Genomic DNA, 13412 nt, shown 5'->3' on the forward strand with positions numbered 1-13412 from the left:
TGTGCTTTAATAGAATCTTAAAAAGATATGATTTAAAATTTTAAACTGTTACTTCTGCATCACCATCATGTGGTGGTGAATGGAGTTAAATCCAGCTGGCGACCGGTCGTGAGTGGTGTTCCGCAGGGGTCGGTGCTGGGGCCTGTCCTCTTCAATATCTTTATTGATGACCTCGATGAGGGCATCGAGTGCACCCTCAGTAAATTCGCAGATGACACCAAATTGGCTGGAAGTGTGGATCTGCCTGGGGGTAGCGAGGCCCTACAGAGGGATCTGGACAGGCTGGAGAGCTGGGCTGGAGCCAATGGGATGAGTTTCAACAAGGCCAAATGCCGGGTCCTGCACTTCGGCCACAACAACCCCAGGCGACGCTACAGGCTTGGGGCGGTGTGGCTGGAGGACTGCGTAGAGGAAATGGACCTGGGGGTATTGATTGATGCTCGGCTGAACATGAGCCGACAGTGTGCCCAGGTGGCCAAGAAGGCCAATGGCATCCTGGCTTGCATCAGAAACAGTGTTGCAAGCAGGAGCAGAGAGGTGATTGTTCCCCTATATTCAGCACTCGTGAGGCCGCACCTCGAGTACTGTGTCCAGTTTTGGGCCCCTCACTGCAAGAAAGATATTGAGGCCCTGGAACGTGTTCAAAGAAGGGCAACAAAGCTGGTGAGGGGTCTGGAACACAGGCCATATGAGGAGAGGCTGAAGGAGCTGGGAATGTTCAGCCTGGAGAAGAGGAGGCTCAGGGGAGACCTTATTGCTCTCTATAACTTCCTGAAGGGAGGTTGTAGTGAGCTGGGGGTCGGCCTCTTCTCTCGTGTCATTAGTGATAGGACCAGGGGGAATGGTTTCAAGCTACGGCAGAGGAGATTCAGGCTGGACATGAGGAAGTATTACTTTTCAGAAAGGGTGGTCAGGCACTGGAATGGACTGCCCAGGGAGGTGGTGGAATCACCGACCCTGGGGGCGTTCAAGGAAAGACTGGATGTTGTGTTGAGGGACATGGTTTAGTAGGAGCTTGGGAATAGGTGAACGGTTGGACTGGGTGATCTTTTAGGTCTTTTCCAACCTTAGTGATTCTATGATTCTATGATTCTACCATAGTGTAAATTGTAATAGTGGGTTGCTTACTCTGAGAAAGAAGTTCAAAGTGCAAGAATTTATGAGTCTATTCAGCTACTGCACTGCTCGTCCTGACACTAATGTTTCACTTTCATAGGCAACTTCTGCTGCTGCTTCTGATGTTGTTTATTTTTTCATATATGTATTACAAGATTTTACGTTTGCCCATTCAGAATTGCAGAGGAGTCTTAATCACTAAATCAGAGAGAATTCATCTTCAGACAGATCCTAAATCTGCTTTTAGCTATTATATAGCCCCAGTTTTAAAAGTAGGAGCTATATTCTTTATTTCCATATGCATGATCTTGCATTTAAGTCTGTTATACTGATTGGATGAACTCTAGAAAATAATCTGGATATCTATGATTTTTTAAAATTTCATTGAACTCATTTTCTTACGGTTTCATATTGTTTAATCTGGTATAGTAATTCTGACACAGCTACAGGTGAATGCTTCTCTTACATTCCTTGCACTAAAGCTAATCAATTATTACTGGTCACAGTTAAGAGACAAAATAAAGGAAGAACAAGTAAAAGAGATATCCTTTTTTTTTTATAGTGAGAAATTGTTCGCAAAGGAAAGATTCTGATGACAGCTGCTTTTGTCTTTTCCCATCTGCTGCTGTTTATTTCACTTGCAATGCATTTAAAAGTGTGATTGTTTTGAGAGAGAGGTTTTGACAGAAGCATCAGGATTCAAAGTGCCATAACATACTGTGGAATTTATGTGCTCTTAGAGATAGTCTTGTCTCTCCTTTCCCTTCCAGGCCAAAATCTTGTCTGTATTATGGCCCATGGCTCTGTTTTTAATTTAAATTAAATTTAAACAAGAATAGTTCTTGTAAAAGAGCAGAAAAATATGACTGGGGAAAATGTTTATATTACAAGTTTAAAGAGGTTGGGCTACATTAAGTTATAGCTGTGGTCAGGAATTTTGCATATTTTAGTGTTGGATTTGCATCACTGGAAAATAAAATGGTTTGTTGGCCTACTGATCAACCATGGTTCACAGATGTGAGAACTTCCTAGTGCCAGTGAATTTCACCACAGCTCTGGAAAATTGTTCAGACATAGAGAAAGACCTGAGTTCTTTCAGGCCTTGGTTTCTCCACTGAGATTTGTACTGTAAGCAAGAACTAATCTCAGTAGGTTTGTGACAATTGCTTGTTTGCACGGAAGCTGAAGGGAGTAACTCTCTGTTATATGTAAAATTACTGATAATAGTTTTTCTTCTTCATGAGAAACACTGCAAGTCTGTACTCTGGTGAGTCTGTACCAGTGGACCTAGACAAAGCATCTCCCTCTGCAATGCCAGTCACTGAAATCCGGCTGTCCTGAGGTGAGAGAGAAACTCACTGCAGCACTGCCCCTCTGCTTAGACCCTATAATGAGGCCTGCTGGATATTCAACCTTTTCTGTTTCCCGGCATGTTCCTATGGATTGGAAGGGCAACGTTATGGATTTTTTTTTTTTTGTTCCTGCACATTTGCCCGGTAGCACTGAGTTTTATTGTCTTGATCTGGTTACACAGTTAATCCAAGCTTCTGTAAGGACTTTGACTTCACGCAGCCATAATACTGTACTCCTTAAAACTAAATTATGTGTTTAGACTAGATTTCAGGAGATCAGTTAGTTTTTGACTACCATCACCCTCGTAGCAGAGGCACCAAATCATCCTAGGCAGCTTTGCAGTGTCAAGATAGCAGCTACAATCTCAGATCTCAGCCCATTTTGGACTTTAGTGAAGATTCTCAGTTTGTTACATCAATCTTGGCACAGTCCCCCAAGGAGGAATGCACAGAATCCCTACTTATATTAATACATTTTTCTCTCATGCCCTGGAGAAAAATTCTGGCAATCAAAGAGAAAAACTATACTTCCTCTTTGTCTTGTAAACTTGAGAGCCTATTAGTTAAAATATCTCTACGGAATACATGAATTTCCAGCTGTAAGCAGGAAGGCAACTTTCACTGAATATAATGCTCCTTTTTTTTTTTTTAATTATGAAATATTTTGTTTTATTGTATGAGGTGGTCTTTTGTGATAGTGTTGGCTATCGATAAAAACTTCCTTCAGTGATGCATATATTACTTTTGCGTATTCAGTGACACCTATAGCCCATATGACTCTCTTACATGATGCAAGTAACCCTGCCCCTAAAAAGTGATCCAAAGTGCTGTCCAAATTATTCTGTAAAAGAGTTGGATGAATGAGAGAAAAAAAGTCTGGTACCATAGGACTGATTTCATGAGGGTTGTTAAAAGCAAATGTCAAACGACTGTAGTGAAGTGACCAAATAATTCACAGTTACTCTGAAGGGAATATTTGATAAAAGCGCATGAAAGGAAGGATTGTTTGAGGCTGTTCAAAAAGAACGCAGTTTTGAAGAAGAGTTACTGAACACTGAGCAACTCTCCAAATTCCTTGAACTGTGGAGTCACCCCTGAAATTAACTTCAGAGATTCACCTTTATAGTTCTCAATGAAATTTTTGCACAGAATATTAAGTGCAGAGGACATGAAAATAGTAAAATGCATAAAAAATATTTGTTACCAAAAGCTGTAGCATATCTGACCACATAATACGTTTTTATATTTACATATATAAAATATATTACATATAATACATATAATACGTATTTATATTTATATACTGATTTGATGAATAGCTAGAAAGATCAAGTCTATGTGAAAGGAATACCGTGGTATAAAATATTCAGTATTTGAAAAATTGTGGGTTTTTTGTGTTTATTTTTTGTTTGTTTGGTTGGTTGGCTTTTGATTTGCTGATAACTTGCTATTACTGCATTACTAAATTGTGTGCTCCTTTACTAATTATATTCACAGCATATAATAACAGCGTTATCCTCACTAGGAGTCTTGATCCAAGTATCTGATCTTAAGTACTTCACATATTGATCCAAATCCTAGTTGCTTATTTAGTAATTGGCTTTTCTCTGCTCTGTTAAAATTCCATTTATCTGACCTGAAGGAAGCACAGATTTGTGTACTGAGAAGTTGAAACAAGCTATTAAGGGTACTCTATAGTCTGTATAGAATACCCTGTACTTTATGTGTTTATCTAAATGATGTAACTAAGATTAAAATTATTTTTAAAGTAAATGTCAGAGGTAGATTTAGTTGTCCAAACTAGATTAAGAGAGAGCGACTTTCAGCTCTTCTAGTCTTCTGCCTTTTCCTTCTTGGGCTGAGTTAGCTCAAGAAGTTAAATGGAACTTGGAGGGGGAGTTTTTGCTGTTAAACACATCAAAATGGGTGGTGTTTTAAATGAAGAATTTAAAAGGATTTGGCTGCAATATGCTTGTAAATATTGTTTATCTAAAATGCTTTAAATAAACCATCTGGACTGCTGTATGTATAGCAAGGACACGTAACTAACAGAGCTGCTGGCACTCCTATGTCCAGCAATGCTGGATGCTAGGTCGATAATTTTGTCATCTTGATCTTAAGTATTATAGACCAAACCAGAGAGAGGGAAAAACATCTCTTAAACATTGTCTGGCTTGAATGGTTAATTGAAAGAAGGATGGCCGTCAAGATAAGAAACACGATGGTTTCATTCTTGCATGAGCTTTCAGCATGCCTAGGCAAATAATTTGATCTCTCAGTGTTTAAGTCTCTCATCTGTAAAAAAGACAAAATAAAGGAGGCCTCTAAAGTCTTTTAAAGTCTACTGAAGCTCACCAATGGTCTTTTTTGTTTCAGAGAAAGCCTTCTGTTATTCCTTTTGTGTTATTTCCTTTTCCAGTTTGCTTTTCCTTTTTACTGTCATTGTCTTTGTTTTGAATAAGAATCCGGTTGACCGAATGAAGACAACACTTTCATGAACCTGAAAGCCAAAAGGGGAAGCTGAGTCTTAGATTGCCTTTTGGAAGTTTTCCAGGTCTGAGAGTGACTGATTATGCCGTAGTGGTGCTTGTAATTTCCCACCAGCTGCTCTGCAGAGGATATTAAAGGTTACAAGTGATACTGACTGTCCTTTTTGCCTTCAAGTACACAGAATGAAGCACATGAATTAGTAGCAGTGATACTATATACATTCATGTTTGTCTCATTCCTGTTAGATATCCTAGACCCTTAAAATCTTCAAATCACTTGAACCTCATGTTATCCAGCCAAAATTAAAATTAAAAAAAAAAAAACAACAAAGATCAATTAACATGAAAATAATTGCATAACATCCCGCAATTTCCCTGAACCCTAGTGAAATTAAAATCATTTTTTGACAAAAAGTACTCAGCACGCTGGCACTATTAGCAGATAGAGATAAGTTTTCATCAGTTTAAGGTTCTCAGGTGTTGGATGAATCTTCAAGCACAACTTTCATCAGAACTTCTATTTTTTTTACACAACCTCAGGCCTGAATTCCTCTGGAAAATTTTGACTTAGTAGCCTGTTTTCACCCTTAGGTTTTCCCAGGCAGGTGTGTAATCAGAACAGACATGCTTTAACTTTCTCAATACAATAGACCTTCTGGACTTACACAATGTCCAGTCTTTCCCAGTAGAGTTTACTTTTCCTAAGCTCTGCATTACAAGTCATAGAGATGCCCTCCTTTACACATGCTTCAGATAAAGAGCTAGATGAGAGACATTATAAATCATTCTGCTGCTGAACTCAAATAGTTTTGAATGAAGATAAATGTATCTTCATAGGCATGAATTACATTTTCATTTTTTTTTCTCCCAAAGATTAATAGCTTTAATTCTGTTTAAGACACAGAACTAGAGATTTCCCTATTAAAAGTTAAGCAAAGATATAACTAAGCTGATCATTTCCTAGGTTGTTCTTACTCTCTGTCAGTCTTCAAATCCCCTATCTCATTGTTGTGGGGCTCTTTTTACCAAGAGATACAGGTGCTAAACAGCAGTGATCTTGCTACACTATGACAAAAATTTCTGAATGATGGTTGTAGCATCAAAATTAAATTAATATTGGTATATATCTTCAGTAGGAAGGCCAATCTCCTAGTCATTTAGATGCTGTGTACAAAAATAGACACAGATTTAATATCACCTTTTTCAAATGAGTGGAATGTGGAAAATGATGGAGTTAACATCCCTGGAGGTGTTAAAGAACTGTGTAATTCTGTGACACTGAGGGACATGGTTTAGTTGGTGGTGATGGATCAATGGTTGGAGTAGGTGACCTTAGAGGTTTTTTCCAAACCTTAATGATTCTATGAAATACCACTATAATTATGATTATAAAAGGTCATGAGATAAAGAATTCTTGGCATGAAAGGTAAAATACCGGGTACCTTTTTTGTTATTTACATCTCTGTATTTCCTTTTTCCACATTTCTATAAACTAATTCAAGTTTTCTGTTCTTTGGAGATATTTATAGGGTCCACAAGGGAGAATAGCCTTACAGGGTAAGACCAATTGAATGGGAAGAACAATTATTTGTGATTAATAGCTCTTAATGTCTCTTTATTTAAGATTTTACACTTGAAGGTTACCAAGTTAAGATGTAAGGGGTTTTTTGTTTTTATTGTTAGACTATATTTGTTCCAAAACACATAGCTGATAGTTTACAAGGCTGTAGGAATGATATTCCAGTCTTGTGAATATAAAAGATCTCAATAGATATTTTATCTTCAAGTACCGTGTGGTGAACGTATGCTGTTATCATAATGTAATATATGAAGTAAAACCAGTCCAAATTTTAAGTCTTTTAGAAAACTTCTTGAATTGTCACTGTGTTGATCTACTTTTCCTAATGAGTGAAACACATATCACATAACTACACTTCCACAGTTCACATTTCTGTGCTATGGAATAGTTTTTTGTAAGAGATAGCATTACTCTATCACAATCTGCATTAGCTGTGAAGTTACCCCCACTGGTCTTCCCACGGTGCAGCACTGTCAATTTTTTCGCTACATTCACTATACAAAAATAAAAGTCCTCATAGAAATAAGGTTTTACTTCATTATTAGCAAAGTATAATAATTTGTATGGGTAAGTATTGAAATCATCAGAAGGACCTTACTAAAGGACTGTGTCCCTAACTCTCACCGAGAAACAAATATCTGAAAATTTAATGGGCCTTTGCAAATAGCTGATCTAAATCTACATTTTAAGAAGAGCGAAGTGGAAAAGCATGGTGAAGAAGATTATCAGACAGAGGAAAGCATTATTTCAAGCAAAGAATTTGGATATTTTTGGTTCAAATTATGCTGATATGTTGATGCAAATTATTTCTGCCTTGCAAACACAAACATTTCCAGTTTTGATCACTCCATTAGCTGCTAAATTTAAAAATAATGCTAAATTTAAAAATAATGCTAAATTTAAAAATCATTTAATTTTTTAATGATAGTTTGAACGTCCAGAATCCACTGTTTGAGGAATTCTCTGACATCACCCAGTGCTGAGCTTTATTATTTCAACTTCATTAGTTTATCAGCCTTCTCTTCTCCTGGATGAGCAGTCTCAGCTGTTGCAGCCTTTCCTTTTATGATTGATGCTCTAGTCCCTTCATCATCTTGTGGCCCTCCACGGCTCCATGTCTCTTATACTGATGAGCCTACAGCTGGACTCAGCACTCCAGATGTGGCCTCACCAATACTTATTAGAGGGGAAGGATCACTTCTCAAGCAGATGGCAATACATTTTCCTAATGTAGCCACAAATACTGTTAACTCTCTTTGCAGCAAGAAAGTTACACGTTGCTGTCTCATATTCAGCTTGGTGTCCACCAGGGTCCTCAGGTCCATTTTGCAGAGCTGCTTTCCAGTTGGGTGCCCCCATCATGTCCTGGTGCCTGGATTTGTTTCTCCATAAGTGCAGGACTTTGCACTTCCACTCGTTGAACTTCATGAGATTCTCAACAGCCTGCCTCTCCTACCTGTTGAGGTCACCCTGAATGGCAGCACAGCCCTCTGGTGAGTTAGCCACTCCTCCCTGCTCTGAGTCATCTGCAAACTTGCTGAGGATGCTCTCTGTCCAACCATCCAGATCATTGATGATATTGAATAGAATCATCTGCGGTACAGTTATGTTTGTTTATGCTCAGTTTAAAGAGTCACAACGTTCTCTGACTTCTTGGCCTGTGGGTAATTTAGTGGTCCAAGCAGCAAATGTGAAGGTTCTGGAACACTGAAGAAATAATTACACCAGATGATTAATTTACTGGATAGTGTTCAAAAATAAGGCTCTTAAAATGAAAGAACTGCCTACAGTAACCTAAAGAGATATTCCGAGGATAAGATTTTTTATTAAATATCACCCCTGCACAAATTTATATTCCATTTGCAACAGAGTTCAGGTACCATTCCTTGTTCCAACGACCAACGTTCCAACAGTGAGCATTCACTTTAGTCACCCTTCTAAAACCACGACTTCTGTGAATTTACCTTTTCCTTCATACGTAACTGAGAAGTCGTGCTATTGCTAATTTTCAGCTCTTTGCTAATGCTTAATTTACAACTCTACTGAGACTTTATTTTTTCAGTGCTTTTATAGTAATTTGATTACTTGTAAAGTGGCAGAGAAGTACTTGACAGGCTGAAAACTAGGTGTTGTCTAACATTAAATGCTCATGGAATGAATACAGAAAAAAATCATGGCAAAATCCTGTATTGACTTCATAATGGCTTTATACCAAAGTTAGGCTGTGCTAGCAGCTGGTTGTAAGCAGCTGACTGTAAGCAGTGATGCTGCCATGCAGCTGATTCCAAGGGATTGTGATGATTAAGTTCTGTATTAGTGTCACAATAATCAATGTCAGCCTCCCTGCCTACAAACTTTTGGGCATTGTTTGAAAAGACCCTGCATGCTCTCAGCATTTGCCAACTAGCAATAACTGGCAATTACCTGAGCTGCTTGAAGACCCTGGTTCAACTTCAGCTATCTCTGTTTGTATGTAGTGCATGAAATGGAGGGTGATCCATTCTTATCACTGTTACAAGGAAAAATATAAAAGGAAAATTTAACACATTCCAATGAAAATATAGTTTAAAATAAATGTTCTCAGATGACTTAATTTGTACCATCCCAGAAATCCAGAATCATCTATTAATTGCTAATGATCAAGAGATGCCCGATACATGAACTGCCATCAAAATTCCAGTGAACTTTTTTCAAACAGCTACAAATCCTGCAGGTTCCTGTGCTCTGCTGACGCTTCTCCAGTGCAACCTCCTCTACACAGCCACTGTGGTTCTTGTTCTTTTCCCCCTCCTTGCATCCTTCTCATCTTAATCCTCCTATTCCTGTTAGCTTTTATCCCGGTCTGCTCATATCACTCCCACTTTGTCTCTACATTGGGTTTAGTTGGAGAATTGAGCATGTCAACAAGCCCCAGTAGAGCAATTTTGAGTGTAACATAAGCAGACATTTCCTGTAAACCTGACACCTGGATTATTTCCATGTTACAAAAATGACAAATGGCTTACAAAATAATAGACTTCATAAATATGTTATCATTTCAATGAAATGTTTCATAGCATTTCTGAAAAGGCAATAAGAAGTGAACTGTAGCACAATTCTCTACTGAGCTTCACAGCCAGACCTAGTCCTAGGTTCATGTAAGATGCTGAAAAACAATCTGGGACATGATATCATCACCAGATGTTGTTTGCATAACGATGTATTTCTTGTGGTTAGTGGGCTGAAGAGCTGATCGAACCATTATACCTCTGCGTAAGAGCTGCAATACATCTGTTAGAAATTGTACTAGGACCTTTGGGGTTTTCAAACGCAGCAATACAGTTTTGCAGATGTAGCTAATTATAGACTGGTAGATTATGAAAATTTAGATTTTGAGGGTCGGGAAGGGAATATATTCCATATTTTATTTTCTTAGGATCCCTAGCTGATTTTTCAGAGGGTAAGCTTGAAAACAAATCATTTAATTCAGTTTAATTCTTTTCTAAGAATTAGCAACTACTTGTTTTACACTGATCTCTTTATACCACATTTGTCACGTAAATGTCACAGTACTTCAGAGGTGAACTGACTGTGGTGAAGAGTTGGTCTTATGCAATGGAAACACGCAGGAACAATGCACAAATTTTAGTAATGATGCTTAAAAATTTGTTACAAAATTGTATTTTAATCATTACATTTTGGGCTCTCTAATATGCAAATACAAAGGAAAACTTCAGCTAAACTTTATATTCCTTTGAAAATAGATGCAGATTGTTTTCTCTGAGATTTCACAGTTCCAGAGAAATGTAAAAAAAAAAATTTCAGTGGAAGGCATAGGATTGCTGCTTAATTCTCTGGAAATCCCTGTGTATATGTCTTGAAACTGAGATACAGTGTGTAAAGAAGTGCTGTTATTCAGAATTGTAAAGGCCACAGGAACAACTGGTCAGATGGTTGTCTCTTTTGGAACATTATCTACCCAATTTTCAAGATGTTTGATGAGGCAAATGTTTTTTACATTTGCTGATGAAATGTGTATAACTTGGACAAAATCTTTTGCCTTTGACCTGTGCTTTTTTTGATTGTTTGTTTGTTTGCTCATCTTTTCCTTGTTCCCAAGAGTATTTCAGAAACACCTTACCTCATTCACCTAATAGTGATGACATTTCAGGTCAGCTCATGAAATAAGTTCAAGGCAATACCATTTATATCTTAATGTGGGAAAGATCTGGTCAGCATTTGTAGGCATTTAAAAACCTAAGAATAAGTATTTCTCCTTGACTACCTGGAAATCCTAAAGTCACCCTTGAAAAAAGTGATAAATGTGTGTTTCTAGTTTTCAGAAACAGAAGAGAAAGCAAAGAGTGGTAATTTGCTCAAACAACTCTTCTAATCTGATTGTTAATCTTTTATTCTGGGGATTCTTGGCTTTTAAAAACTTGTTAATGCAAAAGGAAAAGTTTGATTAGCCTGCAGGCTCAATTCTTGCAGTCTCATATTCAATGGAGTAGGATAATTTCCTTGAACAATGAAAATGTTATTGATGTGCTCTTCTCTGAGACTGTTTTTTTGGGACTGAAAGTCCCATGAAATTCTTATTCTTTAATCATGAAGATTTACTCCAAGACAGAGGAATAAAAGGAAAGATACAAAGAGATTAGGCATGAGAAACAAAGAAATTGGGCATGTCTTTAATACATGCTATAGCATGGGCAGCGTAGAGAGACATAAAAAGGGTTCTATAAAAGCTTGAACTGAATAACTGTGTTCTGTAATGACTTCTGCATTTAGAGAGACTCATTGTGCACAGTCACTACTAAATGACAACTGCACTTCAGAATCTCCATCTTGAGACAACTTTGGCATTCTGCTTGTGGAGGCCACCACTTACTCTCAGAGGCCCAATGGTTCCATCTGAGCAGAGCATCTGTGAGCCACCTGCAGCTCCAGTTCTCCCGGAGTAGGCAAAGTCCATTTAGTCTGCTCACAGGCTCAGGGGTGCTGGACGCGTGTTTCCAGATGCAAGTCTTTCAAAAGAAAATGGGGAATGTAAACTATTTGGCCACATTCAGTTATATAGAGGGGAAGCAAAGAAGAACTTCAGCAAATGATATGGCTGACATTCTTGTTCTACTGTTAGGACAAGGGGGAATGCTTTAAAACTAAGACAGGGAAGGTTTAGGACAGATATTAGGAGGAAGTTTTTCACTCAGAGGGTGGTAACACACTGCAACAGGTTGCCCAGAGAGATAGTGAATGCCCCATCTCTGGAAGCATTCAAGGCAAGGCTGGATGTGGCTCTAAGCAGCCTGGTCTAGTTCTATGAATTCTTTGTATACATTAAATAGTTTGCCTCTTTTTGCTGGACATCTTCTGAGTGGATAAAATCCATTCTCTGGGTTGTCATTGGCAAAATTTACAGGGATATTTTGCTCTCAGCCTCAAGTGTATTTTTTTTCCCCTGTAAAATAATTTAAGAACTTAAATAGTCTCCTGAATTTCCTCTAACTCCTGCTAAAGCTGTCTAGTTTGCACTGAATTGCATACAAGTTTGAGGTTTTGCTTTCTTCAGTTACAGAATCACAGAACTGTAGGGTTGGAAGGGACCTCCAGAGATCATCGAGTCCAACCCCCCTGCCAAAGCAGGTTCCCTACACCAGGTCACACAAGTAGGTGTCCAGGCAGGTCTTGCCAGAGAAGGAGACTCCACAACCTCCCTGGGCAAAGTTTCTCTATTGCAGAGTAGGTCTGAAAAATGCATTCCTAAATCGTTAATGTACCCCCATAACAGAACACTGAGCAAGCTACTGTGTGTTAATTTTAAATCTTGAAAGTCTCCTGACATTTTTATTTCCTCGAGAGAAAGCAGAAATTATATGTTTAACTGTTTGTTTTACAGTTGAATAAAAAAATCAAGAATATTTTCCTTCTTATAAACTGGACCAGTTTGTGGGCACCAGGGAGTCCTTAAAAGCCAACTTTTCTCAATATTTTACTTTCTTCCAGGTGGCTGAGGAAAATAATGTGTCTGTTCCAAATCTCAGCAGACCCATACATTACAGACGTCACCAGAGTCCTAAAACAAACACATAGTATAAAACTGGAAGTGTTTCAAGAGTTCCCACAATTATGAATTCACCTGATATTCACTTGGGAAATGTAACAACTTGGAACAAATGATCTCTGAACTAGCTAGTTGTAGATGGATTTTCTGTATGTGTATGTATATGTGTAAAGAGGTAAGAAGGCAACAGGGTGGACAGATAGGTTACACAATGTCCTGCCCTGAGCCAAGAAGGGACAGAGGTAGTTTCTGGCAGCCCTAGATCTATGACTGCAAATGAGGTAATGACTTACCAGTCCCAGGTTTTACTCTTCCCTGGTGATTTGAGTTGTAGTACCCATTGATTCAACTTGTCAGCAAAAGACACATGAGGACAGAGTAAGCTCTCAATAAATCAAAGCAGATCCTTTCTGCCAGAATGAAGTCCCTTGCTTATGTTATTGAATCTATTTATACATTATTTCATCAGGAAAATTCCCTTGTGACTTCATATTTTCAAGGCGGTCCTGGGAGACCAGTGTGATCTCATGAGGATATTTTAGCTTTTTTTCCTACCTGGATCATAGTAAACATCATTTATGTTTTCTTTGGCAGGGAATTTTATTAAAAAAAAAAAAAAAAGAATTTTCAACATTTTATCCGCATTTAAACAGCAAAATGTATTCCCCTTAGAAATCCTAGGCTATTTTATAGTGGTAACAACATTTTTGTCTATTTTTTTTTTTTTTTTTAACTGTTCACACTTATAAATGTCAGTGTTCAGGCATTTTTATCTCTTTCAAAGCAGTGTCTATGCTTTTAATTGCTTTGTTATTTTCATACATAATACTGTA

The sequence above is a fragment of the Lagopus leucura genome, unplaced genomic scaffold (genome assembly GCF_019238085.1).
Source record: "Lagopus leucura isolate 7727_CA_CO unplaced genomic scaffold, USGS_WTPT01 Super-Scaffold_73, whole genome shotgun sequence".
In the NCBI taxonomy this organism is placed as follows: domain Eukaryota; kingdom Metazoa; phylum Chordata; class Aves; order Galliformes; family Phasianidae; genus Lagopus; species Lagopus leucura.